At 42.4% G+C, this 25,928-nt stretch overlaps 1 protein-coding gene across 4 annotated transcripts in view; it reads right to left on the reverse strand.

Annotated features, from left to right (window-relative positions):
* HIVEP2 (HIVEP zinc finger 2) overlaps positions 1-25,928 on the reverse strand; it is a 151,366-nt gene that overhangs the window by 50,838 nt on the left and 74,600 nt on the right. For 3 of the 4 annotated variants that reach the window (XM_073337492.2, XM_073337495.2, XM_073337493.2), the window contains exon 2: positions 11,676-11,773. The gene's annotated coding sequence lies outside the window, so the exon portion shown is untranslated. Of the gene's footprint in view, positions 1-11,675; positions 11,774-16,241; positions 16,296-25,928 lie in introns of all 4 variants that reach the window. The other variant, XM_073337494.2, reaches the window with a different exon arrangement.

The raw sequence follows: 25,928 nt of genomic DNA on the forward strand, positions 1-25,928 counted from the left end.
TTCAGCAGCACCCTCTGATGAGGACAAAGCATAGTCTCTTGGCTAACAGACACAGTGAACAAGAAGCCCTATTTCCAACAGATGTTTTTGCTTTGAAAGCCAATTGGGCTGTTTAGGAATCATTAGTCCCTTCCTCTCAGAAGCAAAAGCAAGATCGAGATCCAGCAGCTAGTGTTCAAAAGTAAAGTGCTGATCCAGTCAGGATCAAGTTATCCGGTTAAATTCTGGGTGGCAGAAACAAAAAAGCAGCACAGTAGGGGAATGTTACAGAAATGGAAATTTACCTACAGAAAATTTTGATTCGTCCATCAACAAATCATTTTGACAGAAAATTCCTTACCAGCTCTATGCCTGACCCTCATTCTGAATAGTCTGAAAACAGTTCATGTCAGAACGCATACATTCCAAATTCCCACACTGGATGTGTTACAAGATTTAGGCCCAGATCCTACAACACTACCCACGTCCTTACTAGAAGCACATGAGTAATCCATTGATAGAGGAGTACAGTGACTTCAATGGGACTACTCATTTGATTAAAGTGAAGTGAATGCATATGTGCTTGCACCGTCAAGGCTTCAGTGTTCAAAATTCATTACATGCTGATACTAAGAGGCCGACCCTAACGTACTGCTAAAACGGTCATTGATGTCCAGCCAAATTTTGCCTAAATTAAGGATTTCAGGGTTGTGACTTGGACCCTAAATGAAGATGCACATAACCCATTAGCTATACAAAGCATATGGGTTTGAGTCTCTTTTCCCCTACACAAGTAAACATCGGGAGTAACTCCACTGATGTCAATGGGATTATACTGGTCTAAAACTGGTGGAAGTGGGAGGAGAATTGAGCACTATGGCCCAAATCCTCAAAGGTATTTGAAATCGTAACACAGGGGAGTTAGGTGCCTCAGTACCCTTAAGGGTCTGGGCTTATATAAGTAAGTGTAACTTAAAATTTCTTTAGTAAGCCTATATAGTATCTATTAAAACTGTCAAAACATCGATTTGTGAGTGAGTGTCTCTCCTTTACAGAATGGAATTAGAAAAATTAAAAAAAAGTATTAATAATTTATTTATTATCATCATAGTGTAAACAGCTTAGAAATCATGTTTATGGCAGGGCACTTCAAATCTCAAGAAGTCAGAGTCAGAAAATACCTATCAGACGACATCAATGGTGTGTAACCTTCACAGTATGGAGGCCTGTACTTGACAACTTCTCAGAACCCCAAGTAATTTGTATACACATTTACAAAGATTTACACCAGGGGTCTCAAACTCAAATGACCATGAGGGTCACACGAGGACTAGTGCATTGGCCTGAGGGCGGCATCACTGAACCCCCACCTCTTGCTGCCCCTGGCCCTGCCCCCACTCCACCCCTTCCATGAGGCCCCGCCCCTTCCCCGCCCCCATTCCAACCCCTTCCTTTGTCCTCTCTATACCAAAAATCTCCAGTCAACTCCAGAAAAACAGAAGCAACATCCCTTGGTGTAGTGCAGTAGCTCAGTAAGTCAGCATTTAGCCCTTCCATTATCTTCTGAATACTGAGCTGCAAACACACCCTCAGAGAGCCTTCTGTGTTTGCAATGGAGACTGAACAGAAGAAGTCTTTTGCAAAGTGTGCTACTTCATGGTTCCAGGGCCACAGATCTTGTTAAATCTCTGGTGCAAGGCCAGCAACTAGTGGACTTTAGGAAGAGTACCAGGAATGACCACACATACCAACAAACAGTGAAGAAGCTGGAAGATTTGCAGGTTTCACGATGAACTTATGATTGAAGTTCTGGACAGGACCAACAAGTAGGTCCAGTACCAAAGACAGTGGGACTCACGAATAGAGAAATGGCCATATTGATGCCCCCCTCCCCAGGGTTCAAGTGAGCAGCAAAACAGGGAACACAGCAAAGGAGAATGGGGGACCAGGGGACATGCAACATTGCGGGGGCTCTGTTTTGTACACGATTTCACTGTTTTGTACATGATTTCACTGTTTGCACGATGGTGGTCCCACCAGTCTGTGCTTGTGTGGCCCTGTGCCAGAAGCACTGGTCTACATATGGGGCATCAATGGCTGTACTGACTGTAATGAGTATCATCAGCCAGAGTGAGTCTGCCATGCCAGAGTACTCTTCCTCCTCTGCATCCTCCTCCATCATAAGCTCTCTCAGCTACCCTTAGTGGGTCAGAAAATGCCACTGAAATGTCCACCAGCATCTCACATAAGCTCTGACCACTTTCTGACACAGGAGTGAAAGCCCGAACAAGAGAAGTTCTCGAAACTTCATCTGGGAGTGCACAGACCAAAATGACGGCTTGGCAGGATATGTCAGCGGGCAGTTCAAACTTCCTGTAACATGCAGGATGAACAGCCAAGTTTTCCCACAGTGTACCACGGTCAAAGCGGCCACATTTTGGGAGGACACTAGACAGTCTGGGATACAGTTAGTTTGATTCAGGTCTGCATGCTGCATTGCGGATGCCAGAGCCCCAGGTTTGAGCTTGGTTAGAAAATTCTGAATGTAGGGTTAACAATCGGTATAGATGCTCAAGCCCTGGGTTCTGTAACCAAGGGTCAGCTGACTCAAGTTCCACTAACCCCAGGCTTACACTGCAATGTAGACATACCCTAAAAGGCATCTACATAGCTAACCTGCTGCCAACTGCTGCAGGGAATGAGGTGAAATAAGTCACAGGCTACTGCTCAGCAGCTACAGTGACCTTGGGCCACGTGGATGAGTGATGTGCATGCACTCTGTGGCTATGCACATATTTCCAGATCACATGCCTTCAGCGTGCCTTCCTGAAACCCTCCACACTCACCATACATATACATACAGTAACTATACGTATTGCACAAGAGGGTGAGATGTTCCTCCAACTCCCTCCAGTGTTTCTACTGATTTGTTCACATATGCAGCACCAACACAGGACTTTTACTGCTTTGGAGCCTAATGTACCGGTGTAACCTGGCCCGATATTTGGCCTACCATTGGGAAATTCAGCCTGAATTTTCCTTTGGTTTATATTAATCCCATTACTTCTATTTAAACCACACTTGTGCTAGTCTATTTTCAAACCCTTATTTTTTTTTCCAAACTGGAGAGCAGTGTGAAGAATTGATTTTCAGTATGGTAGCCGAACTGAAAAATCCAAACAAAATTTTGTTTTGGGTCGACCCTAAATATAGAAACAAAAGAAATGAAAAGTCAAAATGTTTCTCTTAGAAAATGTTGAAATGAAACATTTGACTTCTTTTGGAATTTCCCCCACACCACCTTTTTTTTTTTTTTTTTTTTGGCCAAAACTATTCACCAAATTCAAATCAAATTCACAAACAAATCCCCAACTGTATTTTTCTGCGATTAAATTATTTACTGAAATAATTTCACCCACTCCAATGCAAATCACACGCAGCTTCATTACTACTAAGCACAAGAAAACTTTTTCCAGGTGTGATTCGAGTCTAGAAATCCAAGTCTAGCACTGTCTCAATGCTGTTAAAGCTTTCCTAATTAAAAAGGAAAATAAAAAGTTGTATTGTTATCAGACTATTTAGCAGAACCTCTGGGTGCTCATCTGCCAGCTAACCTTTTACTTCTGAAAAAGGAAAGAAGCAAACATAAAGGTGAACCGTATACACCTCAGACAGAGCAGGCTGCTGAACCAGTGGTCAACACTGGCAAATAACTTCTGTCAGGAAGTCTTCAGCAGGAGCAATACTGTGACATGCTGCCAGTAGGCATCAACATTCAGCCCACTGGGAAAATGCAGGAAATGGAGCAGGAGAATACAGTAAGCCATACAACTAGGGTGGATGAGGGGGAATAAAAATAGTACATTTAAATTTTTGGTTTTAATGGGGAGCAGTGTGCATTTTGGGGGAGGGTCAATATTCTGAAGTAAACAAACAAGGGAGCAGACCAAATTCAGCCCTGGGGTAAGCGAGCACAACTCCACGTGATGATTGGGTCCACTTACACCACAGCTGAAGTTGACCCAAAGTATTCAACTTTGATTAGGCTTAGTCAGTGCTGTCATACACGCAACTCCTGCCTGACAAAAACATTGCAAGTCTGTTTGGATATATTACATACAAATAAATTAAAGTACATAAATGGTCCAAAGATTATGGTCTTGACTTACTGGTACTTCCAAGGACTGCTCAGTGCAAATCTGAAGAGAGCATGCAAAGAGGATTTTAAGCCATGGTTCCCTGCCCCCCAAGTCTAATCCTAGAGCCATTAGGGCACCCATCTGGTCCCTGGCATAAATTTGAGCAGCCTGAGGTCTGCTTGAATTTACAATGGCTGTCAAGGGCTGCCAAGTGACCACAACAGCCACGGGGGATCAGCCAAGAGAAGGGAGCCCCAGCGACACCCTGTTCTGCTGCCACACCCCCTAAATTGGTAGTCAGCAGAAGTGGTGGTGTACATGAGCTGTTACAATTGCTCTATGCCACCCACAGAATTCCTTTACTGCAGCCAGATCTACCATCTTTATTGCTGTTTTGCAGAGGAGGAGTGGCACAATTGGAGAAGTGGGGCTCATATCATATGTACAATAAGACATACTGGGATTGTTATAAAAATTGCAGATGTTGAGAAGTTACTAGGTGCAGCATGAAATTCTGAGATCAGCTAAAGAAACCTGTGCTTCCTACTTTAAAGAAGCTGGTTGGAGTCGTTCAAACCACACTGTGTGTATCATATGAACCCTAGTGGTTTGTGCAACTGATTGTTTCATGTGTGTCATACATTCTTCCCGTCCCATTACACCTGACTTCTCTTACAACTGTCTTCGGAGAGTATTCCTTCGAATAACATTAATAACATACAATTATAGGCACACAGCAGAATGCAAATCCTACTGACACATACACATTTTGTTTTCCTAAACTTAAATAAAGAAAAACACATTTTTGGAGTCGAACATCTTGAGGAGTACCGGGCATGCTTAGGAGTAGCAGCAGCCTCAGATTACAAGACTGGGTTCTCCTCTCCAGTGTAAAGCAGGGATAACTCCACTGAAATAAAATCAAGGTAACTGAGAGGAGAAGGACTCTTCCCCATACTCTTTGCATACCTGTTGCTATCACACAGCTGCTCTGATGTCGTTTACTATTTCCTGTATAGTACAAACTGCATACCACTTCCCCTATAGAAAAAATAGCCTAACTTGTTCTTAATTGACAATGGAAACACTGTCATATTTTCCACTAGCCAAGCTTGAAACCATGACTGAACTAACCTTCATTAATTTTTCCACAACATTTTGCAGAAATGTCAGGAAACAGCTGCACCACAAATGATGAACTGTCCTGATTGCCGGTGCTTCATTAGATAACTTTACATTACACATTTTTTCTTCTTTTAAAAGTCTAATTCCATTTTTTGTTGTTCTTTTGTTTAAGTCTCTCTTCAACAGTAAACGACTGTCTGTGTTGAGCAGTGCACACACATTTTATGAATGACAGAAGAATTTGTACAGTTTGGAGCTGCATATTTCTAGGAAAAGATTGCTTCCTGCAGATTGCTCAGCTGTGTCTTTCTTGGATACAATTCAATGAAGTTCATGCCTTAAAGTCAAATTACATTTGCCAGTCAAACAGCTGAAATTCACTGCCCATGCATGCACAAGCACACACTCACATAAAATCGACTGAAAAACATGCTGCTTTTTCTTTCTCTCTTTATGCTCCCATTTATATCCCCTGCCACCTCCTTTTTATTTGAGCTATACCATGTGTCCCAACCTATCAACCAATGCATTGTGCATTTTTGGCAAAAACAAGTGGAACAGTACTCCTCATAACTCCAAGGACGCAACCACTGAGAATTTATAAAGAGTCAGTACAAAACTGAGTGCAGCCATCTGGAGATAGCTGTTCACTTGGGTCTGAGATTCCTGGCCAGTTCAAACATTTGCAATTTCTGAACTAGCTGGCAACGTCTCAATGGCTCAGGGGAAGAAGCACCATCACATGGATTTCCCTACTGTACTGGTTTTGATCCATTTTTAAAAGGTAAGTTCACAAACTTTCTGACAAGCCCACCATGAGACGGAGCATGGTTCAAAGGATTATTAGACCACATCAGGAAAGTTATGCAACATTATCGGATATAAACTCTTTGTTTAAAGTATTAATCCTGTTGAAACACTTGATAATATTTGCAACATTATTGTATGTTACAGTATTCCTACGTAAATGTCACTGGAGGATTTTAAACTGTTATAGTGTATCTCACATACACCTTGAGGCTGTGGGCCTCTGAACCTGTAACCTTTGGATATTTTCACAGGAGATTATAGTTTTCTAGCATATACAACACTGTGTGTATATGTGTATATATATATATATGAATAGGTACATATGTGTAGTAAGGGTTCTCTAAAGTTAGTCCTATCAGGTGTGTCTAATGTTTAATAACCTTGTTAATCCTGTCAGGAATAAAATAAAAAATATTTGTTTTTTGCAGAAATGATAACTGGAGGTAAGAGAACATTAGCTACCACTCGAGAGAGAGAAAGCAATTTATCTAAATAGTATAAATGAAGAATAGCTCACATTGGTTACCACAAAATGTATTTTTGTTTGTTTGTTCATTTGTTAGTTTCACTTAATCCCTTTTCATAGAAGTGTGCATTGGAGAATATGATTCAGAGACACTCTATTCACAAAGAGCCAGACACTGGTGCCCTTACTCATTGCTGAGTAGCTCTATGGGTATTTTCACAGACTTCAGCACGTGCGAAGTTATCAGAATGTGGCCCAGAATTTCTGAGCTAGGAAAACTAACTAGTTAATTAGTGCAATGGAGGCTACAACAAACAAACAAACAAACCCCACACCAACAAAATTTACCACATTTGCTTATATGGCAGTATTTAGAGTACTCTGTTTTCTAACTCTAGGTATATGAAATACGGTCTCAAAAATCCAGTTTTCTAAAGCACTCAATTTCATAATAGAGTATTGAATTTCTCCTTCAGAATATCCTTATCTGTCTCTGTTCTAATTTGAAAGCAGTAGGTCACAGTGCCAAAGGATTTCAGGGGCTCCATGCATCCAATATACAGAATGTTAATGCACTGCCATCTATCACTCAGCTATCCACTGCCACACAATGAAAGTAGCAAATACATACATTTTATATTGATAGAGATGAAGCTAACTCATTAGGTTTCATTAAATATGTCTGGACATTTTTGACATTGGATGAAACATAATAAGTCCATGAAGAAAAATTACAGTACAAATACACAGTCATGTATCTTGTTGCAGTTACAACACTGATATTGCTTCTTACAATCATAAGGAAACAGCTTCACATACATTAAACATACGAAAGGTACATACATTTTCTTTCAGATCTTTCAGCTAACTTAGTTCCTGTGCAGACTGCTGTATTGACAGCCCTAGAGAACGGTGTCCTCTGTTTATTCACAGAATAGGCGTAGCACAGGATGTGACTGAACAAGCTTCCCCATGCTGCCCTGCCAATATGCCTCAGAGCCAATCTGGTGTATGAGAGGGTAATTTAGTCTCCATGCCCATTCAGTACTTGGCCTCCCTGTTGAGACTGACAACTTGTGTCAACTGTGGTGCCAAAGAACAGTTCAGCCACACTAGGAAAGGGTTAGTCATTTCATTCCATGGGAACGCTCAATCCCCAGATAGCTCTCCCATTTACCTCATGTCTCAATGACCAGTTCCCCCTCCTCCTCCTCATGTTTCAGAGAGTGCCATTCCCCTATCCTAGATATTCAGGAGGCCAGCAAGTAGATCCATTGCTCCATTAACTCATTCAGTGGTTTTCTGGGGGAAGAGGAGGAAATCTGCATGTCCCTGTCTTACATTAATAATAGGACTGGAAAACATCGGCTGCTTCCACTTCTTATGCCCCAAGCTCCAATTCACTCAGCTTGGGCTCATGCCAAAATGGGGAGAACGAAGCCCAGACCTGCTGTCGGCTGTAACCCCCAGACCCACCAGAATAACTGGCAATGGGCAGTTTTACCCAGGACCAGGACCCAAAGGGGAGACCCTTGATCCCCCAGGGGCTTCCAGGGTCTGATTCGCTACCGCTTTGCCCCTTGAGCACAGTGAGCTATATCTGGGCAAAGTATGTGTAAAAGGCTTTGGGGATCAGAATGGCAGCATTTGACACCCACTTTGCAGTCGCTTTGGACAGATGTAAATAACAAAAGGTGTCAGGCAGCAGAGAATCAGGCCCAGCATCCTCATAAGAATGCTCAGACAGCAAAGACCACTTGGACCCTCCACACCACACAGCACCAGAGCCTGAGCACTTAATATCACACCAACATTTCAGTTTCTCCAGGATGGGATGGCCATCACCTTCCAGGGGGTATCTGAGGCTGCAGGCTTGGTAGTATTGCATGCACCTCTCCTGAGGGAAGATATGCTTTCCCAGCCCCCCTGAGCTAGTGCTGCAGAAGACTGCAAGTTTTAGCCCTTATATCAGGCAAGGAAGGGTTCAGTTTGTTAACGGGAATCTTTTTATAGGTCACACACCATATTTACTACCCTACAGTTATTAAGTGTTTACTTTACTATCATTAGCACACAGGGTAACAACACATATTATTACAGTACCAATAGCATAGCCTTAAATACCTTAACTGAGAGCATCTATTCTAAAATTCAGTCGCTCCCAACAAAAAAAGCGAAGTATGCCATTATCAGCCAACTCATCATCAGAGAGAGTTTTCAGCACATGAGAGAGAGCTACAGCAATAAGGGCCCCAGTTCACAGAAGTGCCATAAAGTCACTGGAAAGATTATGTTACAACCCCATTTCAAGGACTGGCCACTGCCCTCCTGCATGCTAATGTGCAACCCTCACCCCAAATCACCATTAGCTCTATTTGCCATTCACATTCTGCCCTGTTGGTGCCCTTTCTCTGTGCTACTATAGCGAGTCAGAACACAGCCAGGACTCTGTTCTTCAGAAAGGAGTTCCATTTATTTTGCTTTCATTTTTGTCAGCGCTTTCCCAACTGCTACTGCTCTCCGATCTTTTGGGACACTGGGCAGGGACAACGGAATAGGTAAACAGAGCTTGGGTTCTTTTTTCTAAGGTAATTCCACAGCCCCTCTGGATGAGATGATGTGTCATCCCCTGCCCACATCCAGCCTGCTCAAACTACGCCCCTCTCCTCCAGCACTGACCCCAGGCAGTGCAAAAAGGCTTCTACTGGTTCTAGAAGGAGGGAAGGAGGAATGGAACAGTGCAATACAGGCAGCTGAGCTCATCATCTGTGCAGAAATGGAGAGATCCACATGCAGAGAGTCTTCTCTATGATCTAGCACAGGGGTGGGCAAACTTTTTGGCCCAAGGGCCACATCGGGGTTGCAAAAGTGTATGGAGGGCCAGGTAGGGAAGGCTGTGCCTCCCCAAACAGCCTGGCCTCCGTCTCCTCCCACTTCCTGCCCCCTGATTGCCCCCCTCAGAACTCCTGACCCATCCAACCCCCCTTGCTCCTTGTCCCCTAACTGTCCCCCTATCTAACCATCCCCCCTGCTCCCTGACTGCCCCGACCCCTATCCCCCCCCCACCTCCTGACAGGCCCCCCCTGTTCCCTGTCCCCTGACAGCGCCCCCCCCCCGCCCCAAACCTTCACCCCATCCAACTGCCCCTTGCTCCCTGTCCCCTGACTGCTCCCAGGAACCCCACCCCCTTACCCAACCTTCTCCCCCCATTCCCCACCCCCTTACCATGCCACTCAGAGTGGCAGGAGCTTGCAGCCGCACAGCCCAGCCGGAGCCAGCCACGCCGCCCAAAGCGCTGGTGGTGCATCACGCTGAGGCTGCAGGGGAGGGAGGACAGCAGGGGAGGGGCTGGGGTCTAGCCTCCCCAGCTGGGAACTCAGGGGCCAGGCAGGACAGTCCCGTGGGCCGGATGTGGCCCATGGGCCGTAGTTTGCCCACCTCTGATCTAGCATGACTGGGGCCCAAACCTCAAGGCAGTTTTGGGAACAGTTCAAGGAATGAGTGAAAGTTCACAGAGCTCATCCTCATTTAAACCCTCCCACTAATGCACAGAATAAAACATAATTTTCTCATTATTTCCCAGGACTATTGATACAGTATTGACAACTCTAGCAATTCTCTGTCACAATATTTGGTATTTTTCTTAAAGACCCATCTCCTGTAGTCATGTTATTACATGAGAATCCCAGCTTTCATTATTTTTCAAGTATGTTTCTGGCCCTCATAATTTCAGAGAAGAATCCTGAAAATTTGATTCATCTGAACCCTACAAACTCAAAACCCAAAAGGGCACATAAAAAGAACCCAACATTGATCGTCAAATCTCATTATTTTAAAGCTAATTTCATGATTTGGGGCAGGGAGCGGGAGGGCACGGACTCAGACTTGAATGCTTGGGGATGGCTATACTGATAGGAACATAAAAAAAAAAAGATTTTCTCATAGTCTCAGGCCTATGATAGCAATGAAAATAATTTTAAATGCATTTCGTAATAGATGTGAATTTTTAGACAGAATCAAATACATAATCTTTTGAGCCATTGACTACCCAGCCTCACCTCGACATTGGTGAGGCCTCATCTGGAGTACTGTGTCCAGTTTCGGGCCCCACACTACAGAAAGGATGTGGATAAATTGGAAAGAGTCCAGCGAAGAGCAACAAAAATGATTAGGGGTCTGGAACACATGACTTATGAGGAGAGGCTGAGGGAACTGGGATTGTTTAGTCTACAAAAGAGAAGAATGAGGGGGGATTTGATAGCTGCTTTCATGTACCTGAGAGGTGGTTCCAGAGAGGATGGTTCTAGACTATTCTCAGTGGTGGAAGAGGACAGGACAAGGAATAATGGTCTCAAGTTGCAGTGGGGGAGGTTTAGGTTGGATATTAGGAAAAACTTTTTCACTAGGAGGGTGGTGAAACACTGGAATGCGTTACCTAGGGAGGTAGTAGAATCTCCTTCCTTAGAAGTTTTTAAGGTCAGGCTTGACAAAGCCCTGGCTGGGATGATTTAATTGGGGATTGGTCCTGCTTTTGAGCAGGGGGTTGGACTAGATGACCTCCTGAGGTCCCTTCCAACCCTGATATTCTATGATTCTATGTGATGGGTAACTCCAGAACTGCAGGGGATCACTATGTACCGGACACGGAGCAACAATGTTCCCTTACCACAGACAATGTCATAAAGAGTGCACTGTAATTGCTCAATTAATTAAAGGGATATCATCAGTTTATAATCTGGTTAATTTAAAAAATGAGTTCTAGGTATTTTCAGGTCCTGAACCTCCCTGCCAATTTTTGTGGTTTTACGATCACATTGTCCTATTCACTTTGTGAAAGAACCACATACCGAGGGGAAAGTAACTGATTGATTCTACCAGGAAACCTGTGAAAGTGCTGCCAAATGCACTAAGTCGACTAACTCAGAAAACAGAGTAAGTACTTTTTCTTTAACCTCTTTCAGTTCTAGCAATAGTTGGTGTTACTTATAACTAAAGTACGTGAAATATTTAGACAGAACACAGTGTAATTTGTTAGTGTTGTGAGTGAATGCCACATAAATCTTATAAGACTGAAAAGAAATGTTCACCCAGACTGTACAGTCAGGCCTATTGCCACAGTTAAATCTAAGTGCGTCCTCTGTTATTTTTCCTCTTACCTGGTTGATGATGTCAAAGGTGCAAGTGAATAATGGTTCCAATCAAGGCAATTTGGTTCACTACTCCAGTAAATATGGCTCTTTATGATCGTCTCCACCTATTAAGAAAACAAATTTGAAAAAAAAAGTTTTAAAAACTACGGAAAAGCCAGCCTGCTGTTTTATTTGATAACATAATGGCATTGTGATGTTGGCTGTATAAATAAATACAACCACCACAATGAGTCAGTCACTGCCATTTTTTACAACATGTAAGGGGTTTTCTCTGTGAGTAATATAGTACAAGCAATTTGTATCTCTGCTGGGGTTTCCAATGTGCACTGGGTTACAATAAACATGGAAAATTTCTTCAGTGCTGAAGACACTTGATATATGGGGCCAACAGGTACATAGATGGATGCATTTTCAAACACAGGCACACAAATTTAACCTGCAGAAGCTACACAAGCAGGCAGTGCATGCACATTCAGAAAGTATGCAAGCGCATCACATGTGCATCTATACTTAAAACTGCCAACTTCAGTAGTACTTCTGAAAATTTGGTTCCCGAAACCAGAACAACAACAGCAGCAGCATATTTTAAAATAGTTTTTAAAACCCTATTTGGCTGTTGTTGAAATACCAAGTTCTCTCATTTCTGCTGCTTTGCCTTGCAGTCCTGTGCTTTAAAAACAGCTTCGTTTTTTAAATTCACATTTTTGCTTTGTATTAGCTATCTTCAGAGGAGAAAGCACCAGTGTATGTTGTGAATTTCCATTTAATACTTTAACTCACTGACTTTAAAAAAACACACCTTCTTACTCAACAGATCTGCTCACTGTGTGTATTCAGACAGATCTGCGGACGTTACTGACAAAAATGTTTTTACTGCTTTCTAGAATTTATTCCTGCTTGTGCTACACAGTCAATACAGCGGTGAGAGAGTAAGCCTGAGTCTATTCCTGAACACAGAGCTTCAGACCAGTAGTTAACTAAATTCCAGTTGCAAAATTAAATGCTTCCTATTTACTGGGAGCCCCAGTGCATACAGTGAGGTTATTTAGGGTACACTGGCAACTGGCAAGAAGCCTGAGAATCACATCTAATCTGCATACACAATGGACTGGATTACAACTGCCTTGGTTTTTAATACAGTGGTGTTGCCTGTTGAGGGGTGGCCAGAGGCTGCTTCATGTTTGGGACACATTTACTCCACAAGATACACTCTGATACATTCCTGTCTTAGGACCTGCTCCCATAGAAGTTGATGGCAAAACTCCCACTCCCATTCAAAAGGCTTAAAAGGTTCAATGGCATGATTTTCCATGCTGCATCATATGCAGTGCAATACCTAGACATGATGGGATGGGCTAAGGACAGGATTTCCACTGTTGTGAGAATGCAGATGTGGTTTAATAGAAGCACAGTGCCAAAATCCAAAGGATGAAATAGGCCTGGAACCATTTAGTAATAAAAGACATATGCTTATGTTTTTTTTCTGTAACGTTTGCTATCAGCAACAAAAACAAATAGGCAAATGATAATGTGTTACTAACCAGTAATGTAAACAGTGGTCTATGCAGGCATTTGAGCATATAAAAAACCATATGTTCTGGCTCCAGACCCTTACACTTTATAGCATTGATATAACTTTCTAGGAAATTAATTTGGATATAGAGTCAAGGAGCTACTTTTGAACTTTTGAACTGGTGGGGCCCAATGAGGTTTTAATCTTTATGGGTGAAATCCTGGCAACATTGAAGTAAAATGGCAAAAAAACTCTGACTTCAATGGAGCCAAGATTTTACCCAACATATTTTTACAGTGTACAGCAGAAAAAATTCTAGGAAGTAAATAAATAAATGACATGGCTCCAGATTACCCCATCCTGCAATAAAACCTGGGTGCCCCTATATACAGCATGTGTTTCCTATAGTAAGATAAAGATAAATTCCAGCTTCACCCTTAGAAACACGGCCCTTTCATTCTGTGGAAACATGGCTCACTGGCTTCAATGATGCCTGTAGCACTTGCAGACAGTTGTTTTTAATTAAAGTTCCCCAGTGTGTCATAAATATGCTTATTTAATCCACATAGTAAAAACAGTGGGTTTAATTCTCATTTACACTAAATCTGTTGTATATCGCTCTGACAATAGTAAAGGAGACTTAGTGTAAACAAGAATAAAGCATAGTGTGTGAAAGATGTTATTCACGATGCAAAACAAAACCAAACACCACACTGCTGTCCCCTCTCAATAGCTGCAAAGGGAGTATTGAAGCTGGAATCACTGAGAAACTCTATTCTGTATTCACTGATTTCAAATTTGCCTTTTAACATATGGGAGTCAAACTCTTCTTTCACGTACAGCAGTGTAACTTCATGGACTCAATTACATACAATTACACTGACAAAACTTAGAGGAGAATTTAGAGTCTGATCTAAATGCCAAAGACTCCCACTGACTTTGGTTAGAGATGGGTCAGGTCCTTAATCCATACTTTGGAAAGTTTATTCTTGCTTAGACAAAAATCCCAATGAATGGAAGTTTTGACTGAAGAAAGATGGCAAGACTTGGTTCATGTAGTCCTTCTGAATTTCCTTAATCACATCTTAAAACTGCATTGTAGTTAAAGTATAGTGCGTGCTATGAGGAAGTAGCCAAGCCATAATTTCTGTAACAACCCAGACAATGCATGTGTCCAACAGAATTATACTGCCCAATTAAGGCACCTAGCAGCATTGTTGCCATACTAAAAAACAACTTTTAATTTGTTTGGATCACTTGAATGACTAAAAGAAGATTTTAAAATGTGCACAATCTCTGCTTCTTTGATAGCATGATTAAATAAGCGTGGGTGTACCTGTCCTTTAAGAACTGTCCACTGGACATGCAGAGCAATACAACAATAATCTGATAATTTGCTAATATGTGATCAGACCTGATCAACATTTTCTAATCTACTGCAGTTGTTTGTGAGCACAGACACTACGACTATAGACACCTTTTAACTCCTCTGAAGTTAAATACAGTAGGAGAAGCAAAACATGGCTTATTACACAAAGTTCAAACTGAAAAAAGATTTTGAATCTCATAAAGGTAGGGATTAGTTTTTACACACAGGCAGAAGTCCACTGGTAATAACTGTTACTGTCTGCTTCTGAAAGACTTTTTCTGTCAGGTTACTTCCCGCACTGCCCTTCGGGAGTTCCACAAACAATTTTATAATTGATAAAGCTGCACCTCGGTGGCAACATAAAAATGTATCAGGAGTTCTGGCATCATAGTCACAGCTGACTTTAAACATTAATTCCTTTGGTGGATAAACAGGAGCTGGGACTTTGGTACTACCTCTTAAATGCTCACTGCACTTGACTTGTAGTTTGACAGTCTTTTATATCTTCCACCTTGCAAAATCTTTTAATGAGAACCTAAAGTTTACTGAAAACAACAAATATTCTAACATTTATTACTTGAAGGTTTTGGAAAAGTCCAGTACGTGTTTGCAAGTACCTCAAAAGTGCAAACGGAAACTAAAGCCCTGTCTACATTACAACTGCAATGCTGTTAAGGAAATTTACAATTTGGTTCTCCACAAATTTGGTGGTAAACTTGGATCCATTTCTAGTGTAAAATAGACCTTAACAGTGTTTCAAAACTTGCTTCAAGTCTTGATCTGACCAGGTTTGTAACACAGTGGGGGGCTAACTAAGTTGTAACTAATTTCCTTTGCTGTATTTGTAAGGTAAATGGCATTTGAAAGAGATTCAATGAGGATTTCCAAACATACCCTGAGTGTTTGGACAAATTTAGACACTATCTTAGTTTAGGCCCAAAATATAGCCTGTCATCAAATTGTTTGGTACATGGCTGGATAGCTCAGGGCACTAGTAATTGCATATGTCCCCTGTTTCTATTCCATGGGTTCAAATCCATCTCAGAAAGGGAAAAAGAGTTTCATTTGCATAATCAGAATCACATGACTGACATTCCTTTGAGCTGGTTGATATTTTTAATGAAAAAGTGCATTTAAAGGAAAAAATTAACAGAAAATATTTAATTTTTTCAAAATTTTCTGGGTTTTTTTTCTTTTTTGGACTAAAATCCAAAAATTGGGGGGAAAAATACAGTTTTTGAAAACCAAACTCTGAACATTTTGTTTTCATTGTGAATGGCCCATCCTCATTCCCCCGTTGTGTGAGATGGCTTAGGGCCCACATCAGTGTGTAAGGGGTTTGGACCCACTCTGCATGAATATTCTGCTGTCATCTCTCTCCTATAGAGAATAATCATGGCACTTGCAAAGTATTCTGTGCCTTGCAAGCTCAGATGAGAGAAGAGAGGGTCTACAGTTTGTCCAAGTGTGATGATATGATTGTGATTCTGGTGCATTAAGCTTTAGGCACCAAACACAACCTCAGTAATTTTGCAGTTATCACCCTCAAAGCAAGGTGCAATTAATTACAGTTACACAATTTGATAGCGGCAGTAACTGAGACTGGAAGCACAAAGTTCTTGACAGCAGAGGAAGGTAAAAGCAATGCCACACTCTCACTTAACTTGACATGACCAATGGCAGAACATACCTGTGTTTTACATTACACGTGATACTTGTCCATGGATACCGGCCTATCATCATACTATCCAGGGTTGAGTCAGAAAAAAGAAAAGAAAAAAAAAAAAAGGCAACCCTAGCACAATGCTGTAATATCTGTGTTGTAAACAACATTGGAAAATATTTAGATCTTTTTTAAAAGCCTACTGGAATTGTAATTTATTCATGGAAACATTTCTATTAGTCCTTAGATTCTGTAAAAACCTCATCTGGGGGCCAAATTTTACCTGAGAGTATCCACTTACATTCAGGGGTAAAAAGCTAATTCATTGGATTACATTAAAATGTGCACTGGAACCTTCGTGACTGAGTCTTTTGTAACGTGTCAAATGCAAATTCCCTGTACACTCTCTTTCTGTCAGCAGTTGCCCACTATCCCCTTTTCTGGCTGACCAGAACACCACATTTCATGCTACCATAGAGGCCAGATTTTTTATTCTAGCAAAGGTCGAAATTAGTACTGTAGGAGCACATCCCCCTACTTATAGGCCTGTAACCTCAGCGCAAATAGAAGTTTAGACATCGACAGCCGGGATTCATGCCCTCGCTATCCAGGCTGGAGGCTTAGTGACAAAGTGATGGCTGACATTGTGTCTGCACACAAGTTGCACAACCCATTTGCCTAGTTCATGACTGCCAAGAAAATACAGCCATTTGCACAGCCAGCTGGCATAAAGAAACAAGCACATCTGGTGACCATCTGAAAGTGAGCAGGCAAGCGAACAAGTAAAGGTATAGTAGAGCCCATTTTAGGGCACCACATAAAGCTGATGCTGTAAATCAGACAGAGGTTCCCAGACTTTTTTTTTTTTTTTGCTGTACCTCCCCTCTCCATGGGAGTCCCATAACTGCCCCTCCTCCCCCTCAACACCACCCACCTCCGACAGAAAATGGCTCACGAAGGGGAGCAGGCAACTCACCTGCAGGGTGGCAGCAGGCCCCAGCTGGCTCCATCCACGAAGGAGCCCATGGCAGTGTAGAGCAGACCAGGGTCTCCTCACTGCCCTACCACCCCATGCAAAGAGCCTCTTGCTCCTGCAGGCTCTGGAGGGTTTAAAATACACAGGTGTGTGGCCAGCCAGCTGTGCAGGCCCGGGCAGGGCAGCTGTGGGGAGAATGTGCAGGGAGTCTCAGCAGTCAGGGATGAGAGAACGGGGAGAGCAGCAGGTTGCTGTGAGGGTAGGGAAGGACTGAGCAAGGCTGAACTCCCCACTCCCCCACAACTGCCGGGGCTCCCTGTTTACTGCTCTAGCCACCCATCTAGCCGCAGCCTCATGCCCCACCTTGTGCTCCCCTGATAACCTTGCCCAGGGGGGCACACCCCACAGTTTGAAAACCAGTACTGTAAATTATTCAAAACAGAGGAAGTAAAGCCTATCCAGCGTATCCTGAGGCGTCTCTATGGTGAAGTACCTTTGTTTGTGTGTCCTCCTCTAGATGATTATCCAGCAATGCCCATTAGCTGATGACAAATAAGCTGGGGAAGGGAGGGCGGCAGGGAGGAGAGAGGGGAAGGTAACCTGCGCTGTGAAGAAACTAAGGCAAAGGGACTCGTGGCTGCCAACCAAGCAGGCTTCAAGACAGTAGGAGTCTTATAAGCCCATGACAATCACTTGAGTTGTTAAAAATGTATCCCACAAGAAAGGGCATCCCTGCAGGTGCTCCCTGTGAGTTTGAGCCCATAGCAGAGCAATGGCAGTAGCCCAATCTCCATCACAAATAAAAGTCAACTTGCCCTGAGACAGTGGCAACCAGCCAGAGGTGCAGAACGGCAGCAGGGAAGTGTGATGCCCAGGAAAAACCAAAATCCGTCAACATGGAAAATCTGAATTCCAAGGACTTAGGCTCTTCCTACAGAGTTTTGTTGTTGTTATCTGCACAATCTAAGATATTTTTCACCATATGATAAAATTAAGACCTCAGTTAGACTGGTGTAATTCCAGAGCACCTCCACAGATATCAGCAAAGTTACTATGGCTTTACATCAGCATAACTAAGATTAGAATCTGAACCTAAGTTTCTGGTTGCAAAGACCGCCTGCACAACATGAACCTGTACATGTTGTCTTTCCAAGTCTGCAGCCTGAGAGATTGAAACAAAGAGCAGTACATTCATTCTACCAGGGCACTGACTCCATATGGGGATTATAAAAATGTAAACACAAACTTTGTTATACCATTTCCAGCAAAATGGTTAAATGTCATCTTAGCACTTTTCCATTGCAGGGATATGCACACAGCCTCTTCCCAATGTACTTGGCATTTATTGTCTACAGAAGGTGAAAGTAAAACTCTCCCATCCTGATTACACTCACACTGCACAGGTGTAAATCACATGCAAAGGGCAAGGCAACAGAGACTGAGGAGCCATAATCACTCTGCACCGATGTCATGGTCTCTTATTATGTGTTCAGTTTGATCGGTAATTTGTTAGGAGCGTGGGTCCCCATCTATACATGGCATGCTGGAGAAGGAATGACTTCAAGCTCCGTTTCTAGCCCAGTGGGCTTTGCCAAAGCACTGTGTTTGATTTGTACGCGTGAAGTGCATAGATATTTTCAGCTCCTGAATCACACTTTGGCTCAACAACCGGCTTCAACTTTTCCTTAACCAAACTATTTTGTTAGCAATTTTTCATTTATTGACTCACAGAACAGAAAATCACCATAGTTGGAAGGGCTATTAAAGAAAAAAATAAGATTGGACCCCCTCCCCCCAAAAAAGAGGCCTTTAAATAAGGCCTGCTTTTATGTTTCTGGTTTTAAAAAAAATTCAGGTGCTAATAAATTACTCAGGTCATCCAAAATTGTTTTAGCTTTCCTAATTTCATTATCTAAATTTATCATTTCTGTTGATTGCTGCTAATCAATGCTTTCTAATGGCTCAGGTGCTCTGACAGTGCAGGAACCAGTTTAGTTCAGTGGAACCAATATAGTCATGAAATAAGAATGGCAGCCAGGCCTGAATATAGCTATTGGAGAGACCTGTTGAAGGGAATGATGGTTACATCTGATAGATCCCATTTATAGTATGTGCTTTTTGCTAAAGAAAAACATGTTTTGCTGTGGTTTCCCCATAAAGTGATGTTGACTTGATCAAGATGCAAACATTACCTGAACTTGGCAAAAAGGAGAAAGCAAAATCTCTTTTTAGGATACAAGAAGAACAAAATATAATTGGCATAGCCTGTATATAACCCATAATCACCGTATCACCTTCTTTCCAGTCTTTAGGGCACATGCTCCCATGGAAGTCAACAGGAAAACTCCATGAGCAGTAACTGCAGAACTGTCTGACTAAAAATCCAATCCTGTTTTCCGCATTCAGGCTTCAATTCAACAAAACACTTGAGCGGGTGCTTAGGTCCATCCGTATTCAGCTGCACTGCTCTAAGCTCTCTAGTGTAGCCGCTCGAAACTGATGGGAGAGAACTCTCTTGTTGACTTAATTAATCCACCCCCAACGAGCAGCAGCACTTATGTCAGCAGCTCTCCCACCCATATTGCATGGTCCACACCAGTGCTCAGGTCGGTATAATTTATGTCCCTTATTCACAGCCCTGAGTGACATAAGTTATACTGACAGGTTTCAGAGTAGCATGTTAGTCTGTATTCACAAAAGGAAAAGGAGGACTTGTGACACCTTAGAGGCTAACACATTTATTTGAGCATAAGCTTTCGTGATGCATCCGATGAAGTGAGCTGTAGCTCACAAAAGCTTATGCTCAAATAAATCTGTTAGTCTCTAAGGTGCCACAAGTCCTCCTGTTCTTTTTATAAGTTATACTGACATAAGTGGTAGTGTAGACATAACTGTATTAAGAATGTGCTTAAATCCCATTAAAGCTTGAAGTCAACTTCAACTTAAGTATGTGTGTAAGTACTTTTCTGAGCAGGGAAGCTTTGCTGAAATTTTGCCTGAGGCTCAGATACAACAGGAGATTAGCCTGAGTGAGGAAGGTAGGACTGGGCTTCTAGTCCAACTGTCCCATCAAGTTAAGAGTGATTTAAACTCTACTTTAAAGATGTAAACTGCTTTCTTTAAATACTTCTATGGGTTAATTCAGCAAAAACCTATAATAGTCTGCTTCATTTCATCTGGCCTGCAAAAATGACAAAAATATTCAGGGACTCAAGCTTTGCTGAACATACATACACACATAGGGTTGGGCTCTCAAAAGAGCTTAGACACCTAACTGCCACTTTAGGTACCTAAATCCCAGAATCAGGCCCCACTGGGATTCACAAAACCCCCTCCCAGCTGCTGCCAACCATGTAGGTGCCTAAAATCACTCGGCACCTACATTTTTGTAGTTAATGTTCCCTAGGCACCTACGATCCTGATTTTGAGCATGCACACTATGTGCTCACATCAGATGTCTAGATGTCTAAGCCTGAAAGAAATGCTTGAACCAGGGGAAGCTAGGCATTCCTCCACTTAACTCTCCTGTGGGGCCCAATCCGGATCAGGTCCTTACACCCAATTTTACACTAAACAAGAGAATAAGTGGGAGCACATCCTTCATAACTTTTAGCCCAGGGGTTAGAGTACTCAGCTGGGATGTGGAAGACCCCCCAGTTCAAGTCTCCCCTCCACCTGAGGGGGAGAAACGATTTGAACAGGGATCTACCACTTCTCAGATAAGTGCCCTAACTATTGTCTATGGGATATTCTGATGCAGGATTTTCGCAGTCTCTCATGAAGCTGTTCCACTGTGGAGAAATAATTTAAAAAGTCATTGAAGCAGAGGAACTGGATCTTGGATCTTCCACCTGCCAGGTGAGTGCTTCAATCACCGGGCTACAGAGTCATCAGGCCGCAGACAGAGAGTAAGTATATAAGAATGACCCTGTTGCCCTTCTTTTGTAAAGGGTGTGTAGTTGTGAATCCAAGGCAGAGGGAGGTGCCTCCCCTGCAGCCTGGATGAGGTGCTTGACTCCAGGAGACAGGCAGGGCTTAGCATATACCGTTTTCGTTGGCATCTTTCACTGGCTAACTTAGGCGAAGAGCTGGCTTTCGTGGATTCCATTCTGAGGTGACTCTCTCTCCCCATTCATTGTAAAGGGAGCCTAGGTGCCAAACTCAGGCTCTGTGAGTCCCAGGGATTTTCTATGCGCCTAAAATGTCGGCCTAACTTTCTTTGTGACTCTAGCCCATACTGCCCAGAGGGTGCCAAAAGCCATCATGGTGGAAGGAGGCAATGAAGAAAAGTGGAGGCAAGAGGCCTCTGTACAGAAATCCCTGGCCTCTAGTGGGTTCCAGAGATCCAAGAAGATCTTTGTGGATCCACAAATGAAACCCCCAACTTCTTTCACAGAGGGAGTGGGGAACTCACTGCCCAGTGGAAGAAATTCTGTGAGTCTCATGTTAGAGTTCCAACCTTTAATATAATCCATTGGAACTCCCAGGCACGTACAGTTTCCCAGGAGTCTTCCTATATTGCACATTACTGGGAAAGAAAAAGAATACTGCAAACAACAGGACTGTTAACTGTTCAATAGCAATTTATAGTCAATAGGCTAGAAAACTGAGTCCAGCCATGCTGTGCCCACCAAAAGATAATGGGTAGGGAGCAAAGATGGCTTTAAGATACCTTTGCATTTTTCAAGGACCAGGCAGCCCTTGGCAATAATCGCAAAAGCGCCAGGCTGCCCCATGACCTCTTTCTCACAGACACATCCCCTGTCACAGGGGCCTGGCTGCGTTATGCTGCCAGAGTGGCCCAAAGCATCCAGAGTAGGGGCAAAGATCTGGCCCAGTTTCTTTTAGAGACTACAATCTATCACTGTCCCAAAGGCACGTGAGCTGTGTAAAATACAATACAGTATAAATGTTTGCAGAAACGAAACAATTACAGCAAAATGCATGTTATGCAAACATCTTATCTACCAAGATGACACAACAGAGAGCACATAGCACAAACAAAGCACAAAGGCAACAGCATTGTTAAAAAAGAAACAAAACAAAACAAAAAACCATTTAGCGAAGAGCTCCACCGCTCTTTCTGCAGCCATTAGGACAGCAATAGCACTGGAATGGCCAGACAGCCTGGAAAATTGGATAAACTGAGACAGAGAAGAGACAATTGAAAGTAAGGAGACAGACTGAAAAAATAAATGAGACAAGAGATGGAAAGCAGAAATGCACTATCCACGGTATAGCTGTAATACTGCTAGTAACAGCCATATTTAAACGAGAGACTAGGATTTTGCTTTTAAACAAAACGTGCTAGAAACACTGTTCTATAGGGCTCTCTCCAAGACAGTTTACAGAACAGTTTTATGACACACTCAGAATTTCATGCCTGGAAATAGGATTCCTGTCCACACCAGTCAGCGAAACTATATGCATTACAACCAAGGGCCAAATTCTAATACCCTTAACTCCTTACTACACAAGTAGTCGCACTGACTTCAGAGAGGGCTACTTGTGAAATGAAAGTACTATCAGCGCATTAGAATCCTCCCCCAAACTAGCAGTAGCCAGGTCTTGTTTTTACTAGTGAGGTTTCAATCAAAGAACCCAAACTTAAAAGCTCTCCCTACTTCTTCCTAGGTTAACAAAATGTCCTTAACTTGAGTCTCTTCCTTATTAATATGGCTAGTGAATGAGATTAGAGAGCTATTATTCTGTTATAGAACTGTTTTACAGACTGCCATGGGAACCGTGTCTAGCAGAGTTTTTCTAACATGGCTCTCAGGGGAAAAAACGCGCTTTCCATACTGGTACGGGAAACAGTTGTAAAAAGAACAACAATTTTCAATGTGGTTGTTACTAGCTTTATTTCAAACACAGTGTGGATGCAGCTTCTCTGTCATCCATCTGTTGTCACAATTGTCTTCCTGTCTCCTTAACTTTTTTTCTTTCGTATCTTAAAAAAAAAAAAAAAAAAAACCCAAAAAGCAGCAGCAGCATTTGGCCAAAACCTGATCAAAAGGTGACTTAGTCTAAAGGTAACACTGACTGACTACAGTACAGCAATTTTTCTAACATCCTTTGCAAATAACATCAAGTTTTAGCCACTAGGATGTTACAACTGTGGCTGTGGATTTTTAAAATTCAAATCTGATGTGCTCAACACCTCGCTAAAATGATTTATTGATTGAAGGATACCAACTGTGAACCTGCCATCGAAGAGACATGCCAATCTGCTCGAGAGGAATGAAGCCATGAAATCACATAACATGAGGCAAACACTTCTTTAAAAATTGACAGTGAACTTAATGATAGTGTTATGGAAAAATTACGCCAATAAAATTGAACTGGAAGGTGTCAGGGGATGAAATATTAACTGACCCCTTGACATGTTTGATTCTATATACACTACTCCTTGGAAAAGTTGTTGTCAGGTCATTCTCCCTAAGAGGTCCTTGACTGCGTAATTCACTTCCTTCCTTGATTCAATTGAGTCCAGAGTTATTAACCTTGCAGGCAATCTGCAAAGCCCATCTTGCCTTGAAGGTATTTCAGGGAGATTGTGAGTTTGTAGATGAAGGCAATGGAGTCTGAAGGATGAGTTAGGTGGCTTGATAGAGTGACTTAATTTCTTGTGGGACAGCCTATTAGTTGGAAAACTTGTAATTTGTGAAATTAATGAACTAAAGATTTCTATTGAACTATTTATATTCTTGATTGTGTTTTTTAAGTGTTGGGTGGTGCCTAGAGCTCTGGAGAGATGATAGAGAAACAAAAGAATACATTACAAAATAAAATAAAATATTAGGTCAGGTCTTCATTTGAAAGGTTTTGCTGAGAAAGCTATACTGGTAGCTAGGTTACTTGCAAATGCTCCTAGTGTGCACAGAATTTATACCAACCATCAGCTCGGACTGATATCGCTTAGTCCAGTCCCCACTCCTGCCCTACCGAGTGATATAAGCTTTACCGGCAAAAGCAGAGTTTTGCTTGTATAGCTGTGTCTACACTAGGAGCTTTTGCCAGCACAACTATGTTGGCCACAGAAGACAGCTCATCACATCCCTGATCAACATAGCAATGTCAGCAAAACTCTGGATTACAGCCCTGGCCTTAGATTGGTGGGGGAGATTTCCCATACTTTAAAGACTAAAGTATTGCCCTCTGCCAGTATTGCAAATTTTAAGTTTTCACGTGCTTTTACAGGAACGCATCATGATACAATGTCTCAGCAGTGGTGCCCTGTACAGGAAAGGCCACAGCACTTCTAGAATAAAAAGAAAATCTGGGCCACTTTCATGTATTGACTCGCTCTGCCGCCCTCCCACTATTTGGGAGGGAGAAAGCTGAAGGAACCCAACAGGCTCTCTCCCTGACTCTGCCCTGCCCCTCCAGCTCTGCAAAGCCCACACTGTGGGGTTGCCATGGATCAAGAGAAAGTGGAAGCATACAACAGAGATTGAATGCTCGCCTTCTGCAGGCAGAGGCTCCTCTCCAGATAGAACAGGTGCCTGAGATCTTCTCTTCCTATTTGCATTGTGACTGTAAGCATGCCGGAATAATATTATCAAAAGAAACACATTGAGTTAGACAGACATGAAGAAACAAAACCAAATTTACCGAGGCACTGAAAAATTCATATAATTTAAACCACATTTTAGAGGAATCATCATGCGGATCCACAGGGACAACAAAAATATCATGCAGGCATGCTGCTTATGGTGTATTCCATTGTCCCCAATCATCCATGTTGTTTTAACATTATTATCTCTGAAAGTGATTTTCATAAGAGAGTGGGAAGTGACTTTAATAAGCCCTTGAATAAATTAAGATCAGTGAGGGCTTTGGCAGCATAGTCACATGTGGCTTGCAGCCCTGGAAGGGTTTACCTGCCTTTGGTTTGGCAATGTCTAGAGCTGTGCTCCCTGTCCACCAAGCATTATCTAATTGCTTTACAAGGCCTGCAGCAGATATTTCTGGCAGCCTGGATCTAATCCAGGCTACTATAGTTTCCATGGACAGGAAGTTTGAAGTTTTGGGATTAAAACGGCAGGAGGCTGAGAAGAAAATTGACGACCTGGAAATAACAACTGATAGGTGTGACGCAATCATCACTGCGAAAGCTACAGAGGGTGAGGCTTAGAAAAATGTAATCAACAACCTGGAGAATAATCTCAAATAAAGGGCTACGGTTAGCATAGGGGAGGACGATTCCTGAGACTGTACTGACACGAGAGGCTTCAGTATCCTTTTGCAAAGCGATTTCAACCATTCCTTACTGAATAAGGTAGCAAGTGTGTGATGCAAAAGCATATGGCAGTGCAGACTGACTTGCCTGCTATGGTTTTTTTTTTCAAACTAAGCTGTTGCTGTCTAAGAGCTGCAGCAGTGATGGGGTTAGAAAAGTTGGGATGGACAGACTTGATTTCCACCCCACCACAGTGAGGGCACATATGGCAGGATTACTGGGAAGTTCATTCAGGCAACTCCCTACTTAATAATTGTCTAATGTGCAACACTTGGCATGAGAATCATAACTTCAGTAATATCATACAAGCATAACCCTAGCTTTTCCTGGCTCATATGATTTTAAATCTGGAATAAAATAAATGGCACTAAAAGGCTGCATGCTATCTCCATCTCCATCCGTCAATAACCACCCACCTTCATTCCACTGTTGTCAAATCTTAATATAGTGATGTGTTTTTTAAAGGGCAGTATTTCTTAAAGGGGCAAACTGTTAT

This window comes from Lepidochelys kempii, chromosome 3 (assembly GCF_965140285.1).
Source record: "Lepidochelys kempii isolate rLepKem1 chromosome 3, rLepKem1.hap1, whole genome shotgun sequence".
Taxonomy (NCBI): domain Eukaryota; kingdom Metazoa; phylum Chordata; order Testudines; family Cheloniidae; genus Lepidochelys; species Lepidochelys kempii.